The following is a 12,680-nucleotide window of genomic DNA, read 5'->3' as shown; positions in this document are numbered from 1 at the left end:
TTTCATATGGAAAATTTCATATCATGACATTTTATTACATATCATATCATATATGAATCATATATTTCAGCATTTCATTAAGCATATGACATTACTATCTCATAGTAAATTAATAATCATACATCATGCATTATTATTTGATTGAACCAATTAAGGATAGCTCTGATACCACTGAAGGGTTCTAGCATGTCATAATGGGCAGCGGAAGCTAGGGATTTTAAAATTTTCTTAATAAAGTCCCTATGCATGAAACCCTTTTAAGCCTAGATCACCTTAATAATTACAATCAAATAATATAAAATAAATGCAGAATTAGTAGAATACCTCAAACGCTAATCCAAAGTGTACAATCTCTACGAGGCGTCCAAGTGTCCGCCCTCCAATGGTGATCCACACGAAAACTTGATCAAGACTTTAGCTCCAAAGACTTTTGATCCTTAATGCAGAATTCTTCTAAAGAACTCTAACGGCTTGCTTTCCTTCCTTTCTATTTTTTTTTAGCCTTCTAAAATCACTTCTAATCCTTTTGTCCTGATGAAGACCACCTTGTCTTGGCTTAGGACACACTAGAAGCAATGTTAGAAAGAAAGAAACTAATGTAAGAAAGAAGGGATATGAGAGAGAGAGAGTTGGATTGATTTCCGATGATTTGAAAACACCGGGAGCATTCCCTATTTATAGATGGCGTACGGATGCATTGTAGCCATCCATTCATGCATGAAGAGGGGCGTGAGATCAAGGGATGTGTCATTTGATGAGAGGGCATATCAGAAGTAGTTAGGATAAGATGAAGTGCTTATGATATGGCGCTTCATCCTTATCCATTCCCTAAGCATCTCTTCATGAAATCCACCGTACTCATGCCTCTCTTCATTTCTTCTCACGCATGAAAAATAGGGAGCATTCTCAACCATTGATCAAGGCTAGATGATGATCCAAAGGCCCTTATTGGTGGCGCCATAAGAAAGAAGGAGAGAGAGAATGATGCGGTTGAAGGGAAAGTAGTTAGGATATGATGACGTGTCATCTTTATCCAATCCAAGTGGCACTTCTTCATGAGGTGCCATTCTAAATTCACCGTATTCCCTTCTTTCTCACGCCATCTGATGTTGACTAAGTCAATATCACAAGTCCATCACGAGATCATGATCTCCCATCATCCCATGATGAAGATCCAATGGCTCTAATCCATGGCGCCATCCATTTGATCCTTCTCTTCATCCAAATGTTGATCCAACGGTCAAAATTAAATGTTTTATCAAATCTAATCCAATTAGACTCAAATCAAGCCAATTTAGGTGCCAACTCTTGGCTAACCCATATTAGAATATGATCTAATCAAATTAGATCAATTAAGAATCAGATTCGAATCCAATTCAAATCAGATTCGAATCCAGTTCGAATCAGGAGCTAAGGTTTGCAACACCTGCTAGGATGTTTATCTTGCAAACATGATCTAATCCAATTAGACCCTTGATAAGTTTTCTTGTGTGTGACCCATTGGGTTCCATACTTAGCCAGCAATAGGTGTGAGTGCGAGTTGACCCAACTTGATTAGAACTCTTCTAATCGATTTAAGTCCAAACTGCGCGAACCCGAACTTAACAATTAGAATCCTTTCTAATTGGTGATCGAATTAAACTCTTTAATTCGATCAAACCTATAAGACAAGATTGACGTCTAGCAACGTGTCATGTCTATCCGAAAAATATGGAATTTGGTGGAAATACCAAAAATACCCTTCAGTGGCAAGTTACCATGCAATTCAATCCTTTAATCAAACTGCATCCCAAATATGTATATGAGTATGAATATATGTCAAACTCAATTTCATATTCATATTTTTCTCAATCTTTTAATGATAATTCAAATAATGAAACATTAGAAACTCTTTCTAATTTTCATTCTGCTTTGATCAAAGGCTTCCTGAATTATCATATGATTAGAATAAATAGGATGCTATCTTCTCTTACTAGAAGTGATTAATTCCTTGTTGACCTACTCATAATCTTCGTACACAATCCACCATATCCAGAAGACCTCGTACATAACTTATTGTCATGAATGAGTGTAAACCAAAACATAGGTTCATGTGCACAAGATACCATGGTGATCTCAGGTCAAAGGATCAGTTGCACAACTCCCACTAAGAAAATCATCTTTTGACATGTAAGTAAGACTTCATAAGATTTCTCTTTGTAGGTCAATTCAGTGAACTCATTCTTCTAATGAGCACCCATATCTTTATATTAGTGTCTCCACACAAATGATTGTGAGATCAATCATCCTCTGCATCGAGCATACATAAGACATGCCAGTCTTTCCGGTAATCATTGATCCCCGACTCAATATACCAATGACTGGGAATATTTAAGATTAGGATTTTAGGATTTTAAGTCTCACTAGTATGATCTCATCATAGTCTTAAAACCATTGCCCTAATCTAAGGAGTTTATCATAAATATAATCAACAGCATATGATAAAATATTATGCCTTTATTCATATTTAAATGTCATGTACATGATTTGGACAAATCAAAAGAAAAATCCTTCGCAATACATATTGCGATTGGCTTGTAGGGCATCTACTCTTTCAGCTTCTAGGGCATACATCTAACATGAAGAACAACCCAAACTCCTAAGAAAGTACTTTACCCCCACCATTCACACTTCCCCATCTTGCAATCAATTACCTGAAGTAGCAGCTGTACAATATGAGATAAAGTCTAGTGTGATCCAAATGCTCCCATCTTTTTATGGGCTCACTAACGAAGACCCATATAAACACTTAGATGAATTTCTTGAGATTTGCACCACTGTCAAGATTCAGAACTTCACTGATGATGCTTTGAAACTTAGATTATTCCCCTTCTCCCTTAAAGATAGAGCCAAGCAATGGCTGAATTCTTTAGAAACCAATTCGATTCATTCCTTGGATCAAATGCAACAAGAATTTCTTAAAAAATACATTCTCATAGGAAGAACGAACCAGTTTAGACATGTCATCACGAGCTTCTCCCAAACTGAGGGAGAAGAATTTCATGAAACTTGGGAGAGATTTCAGGACCCAATCCGTAAATGCCCACATCATCAAATACCTAAATGGCAGCTAGTGCAATGTTTCTATGACGGATTGTCTGAACGAAACCATCAGATGATCGATGCCGCATGCGGGAAGACTTTCATGCTTCAAAATGAGCATGAAGCATGGCAATTATTTGAAAATCTTAATGAAAACTCCCTCCATCATGCTTCCTGTTCTCGTCAAGCACCCCCAAGTTCCAAAAAAAAAGGGAGCATTTGTGAAATAAGTCATTCTATGGACCTGTCTAGCAAAGTAGATGCATTGTCCCGTAAGATTGACCAACTCATGATGGGAGAACATTTCATTAATTCTTCCCAAGCACAAGTGTGTACTATCTGTTCTAGCCCATCCCACCCTATTTATGAGTGCCCCTCAGCGCCTCAATTCTCCGAACTCGTGCAAGAACACATCAGTGCTGCTCAAACACAGCCCAGACTGGGTAATGACCCACTTTCCAATACATATAACCCGGGATGGCGAAATCATCCAAACTTTTCTTGGAAGCAGCAAGCTTTGAATATCGCCCAACCCTACTTCCAAAATTTTCAAAACCCTCAGAATTTTCAAACCCCACAAAATATTCATCCCTACCGTTCCTCGACTCAATTTCAACACACTCCTCCTCCACCCCAAAGAAACACAGCCTTTGAGGAGAAAGTGTTGAACGCTCTTCAAGGTTTAGAAACAATTACACAATTGGTGCACTCTCACACGCAATCCATCGCCAAGCTAGAATCCCAAATGGGGTAACTAGCTAATGCACTGAACAAGCGAGAGGAAGGAAAGCTTACAAGCCAACCACTAAGTAATCCTAGGGGACAATACATGGCTCAAGAAAATCAACTAAATGCAATTCATCATGAACAAGCCAATGCTTTGACTACCCTAAGGAGTGGACGTGTAGTAGACAATAAGATTGGGGAGGACAACAATAAAGAAGGTGAAGAAGAGGATAAAAATGTGTCAAATGAAAATCTAAAACCTTCTTCTTCTTCAGCTAGTCCACCTTCTGCCAAAACTCACATCCCAAAGGCCCCATTTTCTGAAGCTCTTAATTCACCCTCTCCCTTTGACAAAAAGGAAACTTCACTAGAGGAGATGATGGAGGTTTTCAAATAAGTTAAAATCAACCTTCTGCTTCTTGATGCTATTAAACAAGTTCCCTCCTATGCCAAATTTCTCAAAGACCTTTGTACCCAAAAGCAAAAATCTAGGACACATGTGCCTAGAAAGGTCTTCCTAACTGAGCAAGTGAGTTCTATTCTCTAACACAACACCCCTCCAAAATTCAAAGATCTTGGTGCTCCCACCATCTCCTGTGTCTTAGGAAATAATTTCATTGATCAAGCACTCCTAGATCTAGGGGCAAGTGTCAACCTTTTACCTTATTCAGTTTATGAGAAACTTGGGTTAGGTGAGTTAAAACCAACCTCGGTATCCCTTCAATTGGCTAATCGATCTGTAAAAATACCACGTGGGATAATTGAAGATGTTCTTGTCAAGATAGACAAATTCTATTTTTCGGTAGACTTCATCATCCTTGATATAGAACATGAACCTAATTCTAAGAAACAAATCCCCATGATCCTTGGGCGCCCCTTTTTAGCAACAGCCAATGCGTGCATCAATTGTAGAATAGAGGTAATGAACATATCATTTAGGAACATGAAGGTAAAATTAAATGTGTTCAATGCAGCCGACCAACCCGCGAGGGAAGTTGAGTATTTTATAATAGACAAAATAGATAACCTCATAGAAGGAGATGCAAAAAACATCTCACTGTGTCTGGCTGAAGACAATAAACTTAGCACTTGTTGGGAGGCAACCCAATTCTCTTAGATTTCTTTAACATTGAGGACAATGTTAGGTTTAGGTTTGGGGGTATTTTTAAGTATTTTTAAGCATTTTTGTTTTGTTTGCATTTCTTGCATATGTTCTCACTTCACAATGTCATGTTTAGGTTTGGGGGTCTTCATCTGGATTTTTATCGAAAAAAAAATCTTTTTTAAAAAAAAATGTGTTCATTTTCATTCTTATAAAAAAAATAATTAAAAAAAAGGAGGTTTTAAAACCTAATTTCTATACATTAATGCGAGAATGATAAACACACAAGGTGTGTACAATCTACAAAGTCCAATGACTAGTCGAAAGTAATGCAAAATTAAGTTCTTTCTATTAAGTCTCTCTTAGTGAGTTGTAAGCTAATTAATTGAAATTTCACTACACACTGGCCGACACTTCTAAGGTCTAGGCTCGACATTATGTTGATAGTATAGTAGCAACCTTGGATCCTGATGAATCATACTTATCTAATCCAAAAAAAAAAAATTCATCAATAAAAATGGATTTAGTCAGGAACATCGAAAAAGGCTACCTATTGTCAAAGATCAAGTGGGCTTGTGATGAGGACTCCAAGCATAAGTCCATAGGAGAGTCTTGATGCCCGACATCTTATGCCAACTGGTGTGAGAGTTGTCGACTGATTGCTCGTTACACGGAGAAATCACCACAAAAGTAAAAAATTCACAATTTATACGTCTTTTATTCAAAAAAAATATGTATTAACCTTGAAAAAGACAATAGTGTGAAAGACGTCGTTGTAAAAATTCGAATAAACTGGAATATTATAGATACAGCCCGTGAGGTACTAAAGTGAACATCCACAACTCTCGAAATCCTACAGATATAAATGATTTTGAATCAGTGAGTAGGTCCCTTTGACCAATCCTTGGAAACTACTAGTCTTAGCAATATTTTGGAGATCCGAACCTTTAGCTTGTGTACGGTCCAGATTTCACCAAGCACTCCAGTATAAATAAGTCTTACAACTTCCTAAACGGAAACTTAATGACTTCAACTTAGATTGCATACTAACCTAGAATTTGGGCTGACTTAGTAAATAAAACCGTGTGCTTCGAAACCCTTATCATTTATGTATCTTAAATTAAATTTTAATAATAATAATAATATAATCTTAATATATATATATATTTGGGTAGAGACAGCAGTTTGTGGGTATCTGAGCCGAAAATCCTTACGAGACAAAACTCATCCACTAGGGCCACCTAGGGGTTTAAAGCCTTGTTGCATATGGTAAATGCAATCGCGATGCCTGCGAAAGTGAGTTAGAATTTTTCTTTTCTAGTTTTATTTTGCTCGAGGACTAGCAAAACATAAGTTTGGGGGTGTGATAAGTACTGAATAATTTATAATTTAGTTATCTTTCCATAGCACTTATCAATGTTCTTAAACTGATAAATACATATTTTACCATGAAATTGAATAATCATTGAAATAAATGTAAAATATGGTAAGAAGTAAATAATTCTTTTCTTAAATCAGACTCTGAACTTGTATCTCTCTTGGTTGCAATCTTTCATGAAAATTACAGAAAAACATATAAGGAGGAGATTGTTTTAACCCGGTTTGGTAACCTGATAGAGTTGTAATCAAGCTAAGGTTATAATTAAATGGATTTTGATCCTGATTAGATTGAAAGTTATAATTAATTATTTTTGTATGGGGAAAATATTTGATTAACCCTTTTTATTAAGTCACGGTCTTGTTTTTAGTCTCGTTTATTTTATCTGGTCGAGTTCGGTCTGAAACAGTTTAGCAAGAATTAAATGACATTGGGCTCAAGAGACAAGTTCAATCAACGATCATCCAAAGCCAATTCCCAAACCTATCCCATTCCAAGCCAATCCAAGCCTCCCAGTGCTGAAACAGGGGACTTCTTCCCAAATCGACCATCTCCTCCGTGATCAACACGGTGCACCAGCGCCATCAGCCCATTCCAGCCGCATCAACCGCGTGCCCACTGCATCCAGCTCCTCCGTCTTCATCCGAATCCAGTCCCAGCAGCCATAGCCAGCTTCCCCGATCCTCCGCACGTTCCCACTTCTCCCGCAATTCACCCAGTCGGGCATCTTCCGCATCCACCTACGCGGCATCGTCTTCATCCCCGGGTGTTCCGCCATCAGTCGATGCAGCCAACGACCACTCCTCCACGATCCCAGCCGGCTGCAATCAACGAGCCTTTCCAGCTGCAGCCAACATTTCTGGATTAATCTCCTTCCCAACAGCCGGTAACCCAACTCCTCCCGGATCGGCATCCATCTCTAGCTCCATTCCCGTCTTCTCCGAGATCCCAGACTTCCATGATTGAGCCACCCAGCCAGCTCTTTTCTGGATCAATGCCTCCATCCCACGGTCAGCTCCATCGATCCAGCCGATCCCGTAGATTCCGTCCCAATGATCATGCACGCATTCTTCCTCCTCTCCACGTGAAATCATGGATCCACCGCTGGCTGATCCTTGGTGGGGATCTATAAAAGGAAGAGAAGTGCAGAGGGAGAGGGGGCTCTCGGTGAGGGGTTGGGCCAAGGAAGAGGGGAGAAGAGGGCTCGGTCAGGAATAGGGCTGTTAACGAGCCGAGCCGAGCCCGACCCTCCGCAGGCTCGGCTCGGCTCGTTTCCCAAATTTGTCGGCTCGGGCTCGAGCTCGGGCTCGGTACCGAGCCTTGTATTAGGCTCGGGCTCAGGCTCGGGCGGCACAGCCCGGCTCGTAAAGCTCGTTTGCTTGAGCCCGAGCCTGAGCCCGAGCCCGAGCGACGAGCCCGAGCCTGAACCTGCCCCATCCCCATCCCCATCTCCGTCTCCGTCGGAGAGATCTCGGTTCCGACGGTTCATCGTCGAAGAGAAAAATGAAGGAAAGAAAGAAAGAAAAGAAGAAGAATAGAAGAAAGAAGGAAAGAAAGAAAGAAAGAAAAAAGAGAGAAGAATGGACTCTGTGGAGTGATTGATTATGACCCTATTTGATTTTGATGATCTCAAAGCATTTGAGTATATCTTATGTTATACTAATGAAGTCAATCTAGTGTTTCAGTCAAATACTTGTAAATTTATGGTTAAGTGTCTCAAGATTTGGTTCAATACATTTTGGATAAGTAAAGAATTCAATTTGAACCAAAGTCTGAGTCTCGAGTCGACTCCGGGAGATTACGAGTCGACTCCAAGCATATCAGAAGCACTGGCATAGGCTCGAGTCGACTCCCGTAAATTACGAGTCGACTCCAACTGAGAACATTTAGCCGGACAGAAAGATTCATCTCAGAACCTGTCAACGAGTCGACTCCTGAAGAGCGCGAGTCGACTCCGATGCTTGCCGAGTCGACTCCAGCATAGTACGAGTCGACTCCAGGGAGTAACAGACAGAAACATAGAGAAGCTATTTTGGACTCTGAGAGCCGAGTCGACTCCCGAAGAACTCGAGTCGACTCCGATGGTTGGCAGGTCGACTCCTAAGGAAGCGAGAGTTGACTCCCAGAGTAATACAAGGCAAAAGTCAGAGAGCAAATTTCGGACACTGAGAGCCGAGTCGACTCCCGCAAAGTCCGAGTCGACTCCAAGACAGCGCAACCCCAAAGACAGAAGACGGTATTTTCGTCTCTGAGAGGCGAGTCGACTCCAAGACAGTTCGAGTCGACTCCAAGGCAGCGCGACCCCAAAGACAGAAGACTAAATTTTCTTCTCTGAGAGCCGAGTCGACTCCGAGACAGTTCGAGTCGACTCCGAGATGGCACAAGTCAACAGACAGAAGATCGGGAGTTCGGACTCTGAGTGCCGAGTCGACTCCCAGAATATCCGAGTCGACTCGAGTGAGCAAATTTGAAAAATACATCTCTGGATTCCTTGGAACGAGTCGACTCCAAAAGTGCGAGGTCAGCTCCAGACATTGGGGAGTCGACTCCTGGTACAGGCGAGTCGACTCCAAGTCGAGACAGCACTTTAATTCAAATCCAGAACAGTTGCTGAGCCGTCTCCTGAAAAGCATGAGTCGACTCCTGCAACAGGCGAGTCGACTCCAGATCGCGCGAGTCGACTCCGATCCCAACGGAAACATTGTCAGGAGTTGCAGAATGTGCAGAACGGCTAGAATATTGGGTCTAACGGCTAGTTTTCTTGGAGAATGGCTTAAATAGCCACAGAGAACTGTAGCAAGGTAGAGAAGTGACATTCCATTCAAAGAAAACAAGTAATCTCCACCTACCAAAGGATTTCAAGCAAATACAAGTGAAAGAAGGAAGAGGGGCATTAAAACTCCAACCAACCAACTCTTCCCAGCATTCAAGAAGTCTCTATCAGTCATCAAGTCTTCGAGACATTCAAGAGGAGACCCCGAGTTCGAGAAGCCCTCCTCTACATCTTCATAAATTTGTTTGAGGGCTCTTAACTTCTCCCTTATTAATATCGCTGAATATCTGCTTGTTAAGAAGCTTCTTTCTTTTTCTGTTTGTTTTCAAACCTCTTGTTCCTTACTTGATTCAATCAGGAGATTGAATTAAGGGTGTTAAGGTTTGTTGGTGAGCCTAAGTTGAAACCAACGGTGTAAGGGTTTGATTGTGATCCCGAAAAAACAATCAGGTGGTTCTAGTCGGTGAGCCTGGAAAAACCGACCGAGTTCGTTGTGATCTCGTAAAACAACAAGTTGGGTTGTGAACTTGTAAAACAACCGGCTATAATCCGTGGGGTTATAGTGAATTTCCAAGTGAGGCTTGGGGAGTGGACGTAGGAGCAAGGATTAGCTCCGAACCACTATAAATTTGCTTGTGTTTGTGATTGCTTTATTGTCTCTTACTTTCCTTTCATCCACTGAATATAGCATCTAATTAATCTACTCGGAAAAAGATCTAATTAGTTACTCACAAAGCGTTTAATTGCAATAATTATTTAAAAATCCAATTCACCCCCCCTCTTGGGTTGTCTATCTGGGCAACAAGTGGTATCAGAGCCAGAACTCTTTTACCAAAAGAGTAAAAGATCAAAATGACAACACCATTTGGATCTTCTCATATTGAGGGCCAGTCCACCCATAGACCTCCATTCTTTAATGGATCCGACTACTCATATTGGAAGGCTAGGATGAGAATATTTATCCAAGCACAAGACTATGAGATGTGGACCACCATACTTAATGGACCATACATCCCATCAATTTTTGTAGAGGGTGTTACTATACCCAAACTTGAAAAGGATTGGGATGACAATGATATAAGGAAAGCACAACTAAATGCCAAAGCAATGAATGTGCTTTATTGTGCTTTAGATAGAAATGAATTCAATAGAGTCTACTTGCAATTCTGCAAAAGAGATTTGGGATAGACTTGAAGTGACCCACGAGGGCACAAATCAAGTAAAAGAGTCTAAAATAAATATATTAGTTCATAAGTATGAATTATTTAAGATGGATTCCAATGAAACAATCACTTGCATATTTACTAGATTTACTAACATTGTCAATGGCCTAAAAAGCCTTGGCAAAAATTATACTAACAGTGACCTTGTCAGAAAGATTCTTCGTTGTTTGCCAAGGTCATGGGAAGCCAAGGTAACGGCAATCCAAGAAGCCAAGGACTTAAACAAGCTGCCACTCGAGGAGCTACTTGGATCCCTTATGACGCATGAGCTAACAATGAAACAATACATTAAATAAGAGTCTTCTCACAAGAAAAAGGTAATAGCCCTCAAATCTGTTTCTACTAACAAAGATTTATCTTGCAGCAGCAGCAGTGAAGAGGAAGACAATGAGGGAGAGGATGATGAGGCTCTTCTTGTAAGAAAATTCCGTAGATTCATCAACCGGAAGAAGTCCTTTCATCAAAGGAGAGGCCCCTCAAGTTCCTATCACAAGGATAAAGGTAAGGAAAGAGAAAATGAGGAAATCGGATGCTACTAATGTAAGAAGTCGGGACACTTCAGAGCAGAATGTCCTTTGCTCAAGAAGGCCAGCAAGTACAAGAAAAAGAAGGTCCTCGTCTCCACCCTATCGGACTCCGATACATCATCATCATCATCGGATGAGGAACAAGAAGAAAAGGCCAATCTATGCTTTATGGCAAACGAAAATGAGGTAACATCTGAAACACATTTAGATTTTACCTTTGATGAGTTATATGATGCGTTTAATGAATTAATGGATGAATATAAGACAATAAGCCTTAAGAATAAAGAGCTAAAACTAACCAATCAATCTCACCTCCATAAATACGATAAATTAGTTAAGGATAAGAATTTTATCACTAAAGAAAATTTAGAACTTAAGACAAGAAACCAAATGTTAATTCAAAAAACTAATACCTTAATTAAATATAACGAAAAACTAACCAAGAAAATTTCTGAACTTAAAAAGGATAAACAAACTATTGGAGGTAATTTCACAAAAGACTTAAATGCACTAAAAACAGAAAAACAAAAGTTGGCACTACAACTTGAAAAGTACAAACCTTTTGTAGAAAAGTTTACATATAGCTCTGAAAAATTGGAAATGATACTTAATAGTCAACGAGCAGTGTTCAATAGAGCTGGTTTAGGGTATAAACCTAAAAATAAGCAAAAGCTCCTTAGTAATTTCTTTGTAAAAGTAGGGGAAAGCAAAACTAAGAAAATAACCTGTTTTTGTTGTGGAACAATAGGACATAAAGCTAATGTGTGTGATCATAGAAAAGAAAAAACTAAAGAAAAAATTAAAAGAGTTTGGGTTCCAAAAGGAACCAACATTACTAACCATGAAGGCCCAAGAAAACTTGGGTACCTCAAATTGTATGATTTCCTTGTGTAGGAGTGTCTTGCAGCCAAGGTCGACAAAAACTGTTGGTACTTGGATAGTGGCTGCTCAAGACACATGACGGGTGACAAAGACCAATTCTTCACCCTTGAGCCTAAGAAAGGAGGTGCTGTGACATTTGGAGACAATAACCAAGGTCACATCATTGGTATAGGTAAAGTACAAATCACCCCTTCAACCTTTATTGATAATGTTCGATATGTTGATGGTCTTAAGCATAACCTACTTAGCATTAGTCAATTGTGTGATAGAGGTTTTAATGTTCTGTTCAAACCATCTTTATGCATCATAACCAACTCAATTGACAATAGTTTAGTATTTAAAGGAATTAGACGTGGCAATGTGTACGTAGTAGATCTTGAGGATCTTGCCAAACATAACCCCTGTTTAGTTGTTAATGATACTAAGGATAATGATGCAAGTTGGTTATGGCACCGTAAGTTAGGTCATGCAAGTATGGATACAATATCAAAACTAGTTAAAAGAGATTCCATGATAGGTTTGTCAAAACTAAAATTTGGGAAAAATAAAATTTGTGAAGCTTGTCAATATGGCAAACAATCTAAGAGTTCTTTTAAATCCATAAAGTGTGTCTCTACCTCTAGACCTCTTGAACTTCTACACATGGATCTATTCGGACCAACTAGAACCACAAGTCTAGGTGGAAACAAATATGGTCTTGTTATTGTAGATGATTTTTCTAGATATACTTGGGTCATATTTTTAGCTCATAAAGATCAAGCATTTTCAGTATTTAAGAAATTTCATAAGAAAGTAACTAATGCTAGAAATGCTTCAGTCATAGCTATTAGAAGTGACCATGGAACGGAATTTGAAAATCATCTATTTGATGAATTTTGTAGTAAAAAGAGGATAACTCATAATTTTTCTGCACCTAGGACACCACAACAAAATGGAGTTGTAGAAAGGAAGAATAGAACCCTAGAGAAAATGGCTAGAACCATGCTAT

General features: G+C 39.5%; 1 non-coding gene across 1 annotated transcript; it reads right to left on the bottom strand.

The window, feature by feature from the left end:
- Positions 1–2,990: 2,990 nt before the first annotated feature.
- Positions 2,991–3,096, bottom strand: LOC120108076 (small nucleolar RNA R71). Its single transcript, XR_005509587.2, has one exon. It is a non-coding gene; the product is annotated as a small nucleolar RNA R71 (small nucleolar RNA).
- Between the last annotated feature and the right edge of the window lie 9,584 nt (positions 3,097–12,680).

Source organism: Phoenix dactylifera, chromosome 18, assembly GCF_051530095.1.
Source record: "Phoenix dactylifera cultivar Ajwa chromosome 18, Ajwa_hap1_PhDact_Kaust_v1.1, whole genome shotgun sequence".
NCBI lineage: Eukaryota > Viridiplantae > Streptophyta > Magnoliopsida > Arecales > Arecaceae > Phoenix > Phoenix dactylifera.
This window is presented reverse-complemented; position numbering and strand designations above follow the sequence as displayed.